The sequence below is a fragment of the Octodon degus genome, unplaced genomic scaffold (genome assembly GCF_000260255.1).
Source record: "Octodon degus isolate 3935 unplaced genomic scaffold, OctDeg1.0 scaffold00525, whole genome shotgun sequence".
Classification (NCBI taxonomy): domain Eukaryota; kingdom Metazoa; phylum Chordata; class Mammalia; order Rodentia; family Octodontidae; genus Octodon; species Octodon degus.
Window position 1 is genome coordinate 83,084 of NW_004525101.1, and position 2,322 is coordinate 85,405.

General features: G+C 42.8%; 1 protein-coding gene across 1 annotated transcript in view; it reads left to right on the forward strand.

Annotated features, from left to right (window-relative positions):
• Positions 1 to 1,653: 1,653 nt before the first annotated feature.
• Positions 1,654 to 2,322, forward strand: part of LOC101589288 (ribonuclease K3-like) — a 52,088-nt gene continuing 51,419 nt past the window's right edge. Inside the window, exon 1 of the mRNA XM_012513375.2 lies at positions 1,654 to 1,705. The gene's annotated coding sequence lies outside the window, so the exon portion shown is untranslated. The remainder of the gene's footprint in view (positions 1,706 to 2,322) is intronic.

Genomic DNA, 2,322 nt, shown 5'->3' on the forward strand with positions numbered 1-2,322 from the left:
CCAATTTTCTTAATGTAGGTGCTAACTGCCATAACAATTTCCTCATATCTCTTTCTTGGCTGTAAGGTGGCTCTGTGGAATCCATTTTGTTAATGCCAAGAATTAGTTGTTTCACACCCAGTGTGTAAGCCAGAAGGACATGCTCATGGGTCTGCCTGTTCTTGGAGACACCAGCTGTGAATTCACCAACACCAGCAGCAACGATCAGGACAGCACTGTCAGCCTGCAATGTGTCTGTAATCATGTTTTTGACGAAGTCTCTGTGTCCAGGGACATCAATGATGGTCACATAATACTTGCTGGTCTCAAATTTCCACAGAGAGATGTCAATGGTGATACCACACTCAAGCTCAGCTTTCAGCTTGTCCAAGACCCAGGCATCCTTGCAGGAACCCTTCCTCACCTCAGCAGCCTCCTTCGCAAATTTTTCAGTGGTTCTTATTGCAATACCACTGCATTTATAGACCACATGGCCAGTGGTGGTGGACTTGCTGGAGTCCACATTCCAATGATGATGATATTAATGTGAGTCTTTTCCTTTGCCATGTTGGCTTTGACTTACTGGTAGTTTTCACTACATCTGTGCTCTCAGAGCAAACTCATTGTGAAAAAGTTTATTGCCATCCTTGTTCTTTCATTTTTCCATAAAATGATTTTCCCTAGTAGAATATTTTAACTTAAATTTTAATATAAAGCTGAACCTTCCACAGGGAACTATATAAGAAACAAAATGATAAAACTCAAGATTCCTTTTTCTTTTTTTTTTTTTTTTTTTCAGTACAAGGGATTGAACTCAGGACTCTGCGCTTGCCAGGCAAGTGTTTGTTCTACTGAGCTAGCTCCCTGGCCACTTGATGCTTCTAATTAAGAAGAAACCCCTAAAATTTTAGGAGGAGATGGTTAATTCCTTCAAGACACTTTTGAGTACCTTTGTTTTCCAAGGAGAATGTTCTGCCTGTAAATACAGATAAAGTTTAAAGAGAAGATAAAATGTGTAGAGACTCATCCACATGGCCTAAGTGTTGCAAAATTTTGAAGAGGTTAGAGGAAACCCTGAGAAATAGGACGAACTCATTAGGTGCACCCCGTTCAGCTGGACTTTGGCCTAAAGCCTGAGTGCAGGACCAGGGCAAGGGTCTAGGTTTACAGATAGAGCAGGTGTTTCTTTGTGTTGTTGTTGTTCACTAGCACACAAACATCTGAGGCTTCAGAGAGAGGCAGATATTCCTGTAGTAAAAGTTTAATTCCTTAGAAACTTTTCAACCTGTGGGGAGACATGAGGAGGTCATAAACCTGGGGTTTGCAGATGGCATAGGGAGTTACATACAGGACTCTTTCTTCAGAACCATAAGGGTCATTCTTATCAGGAACAGGCCTGAGGTCAGCCTTCAAGACAACAGAACCTGGTGGGCACAGGCTGCCACAGGATTCCATTGGGTGGGCATAGGTGTTCACCTTATCTGTACCCTAGCACAGGCTTGTATTTTCAGGCAGGGGGGCAGTTCTCTGGAAAATTTCCTCAATGTTGATTTTCTTCTGAGCTCCACTTTATTTAAGGACTTCCCATGTTGAAAGAGACAGGATTCTGTTTTGTGGGTCAGAACAGGTCCACTTCTGGGCCAAGCAGTGATGCTCAGCTGGACAAATACAACAGAAGGATTCCTCAGACTCTCAGAGCTCAGGAGGAACCCAGCACAGATACCTGGTATGAGGGGAAATCTGAGGGCTGGGATGAGCAGGGCAATGGCTGGGAGCAGGTAGTCAGAGGTAAAGGTCATCATCTCAGGCGGGAAAGGGTAAAAAGCAAGGTTCTTGATGTGAGGGTTATTGCATGAAGGAACACAGCTCAGAGGGGGAGTGGGGAATGCTGGGCACAGGAGAGGGCTCCTTGCCTCACATTGTTTTCACTGGAATTTGAGACTGTGTGAGTGAGATATTTAAAACACTTATGAAATCTGTAATGCCATACAAAAACATAAATAGTCATGATTTATGACTTTACCTTTATTGTTTCTACTGTTCCCATGATTTTCTCTTTTCCTATGCAGAAAAGATGGCACAAGTCATGACACTTCCTCTGCTATTGCTGTTGTGCCTTTGGGGGCTACTGTGTCCTCTGGGCTATTCCTCCAGGTTGCACCCCATTTCAGTAGTGTTTCAGATAATGCTTAATGCTTAAATACTGTGAAGTGTGTTCCTACAAACACAGAGAAGCATGCATCATTGCATTTAGCTCTTTACAAAGACACCTAAGAGGGGAAGAGCTATATAAAGAAATTTCTAGTTTTAATTGTTTAAAGCTCTCTGCACCAATTTCCATAG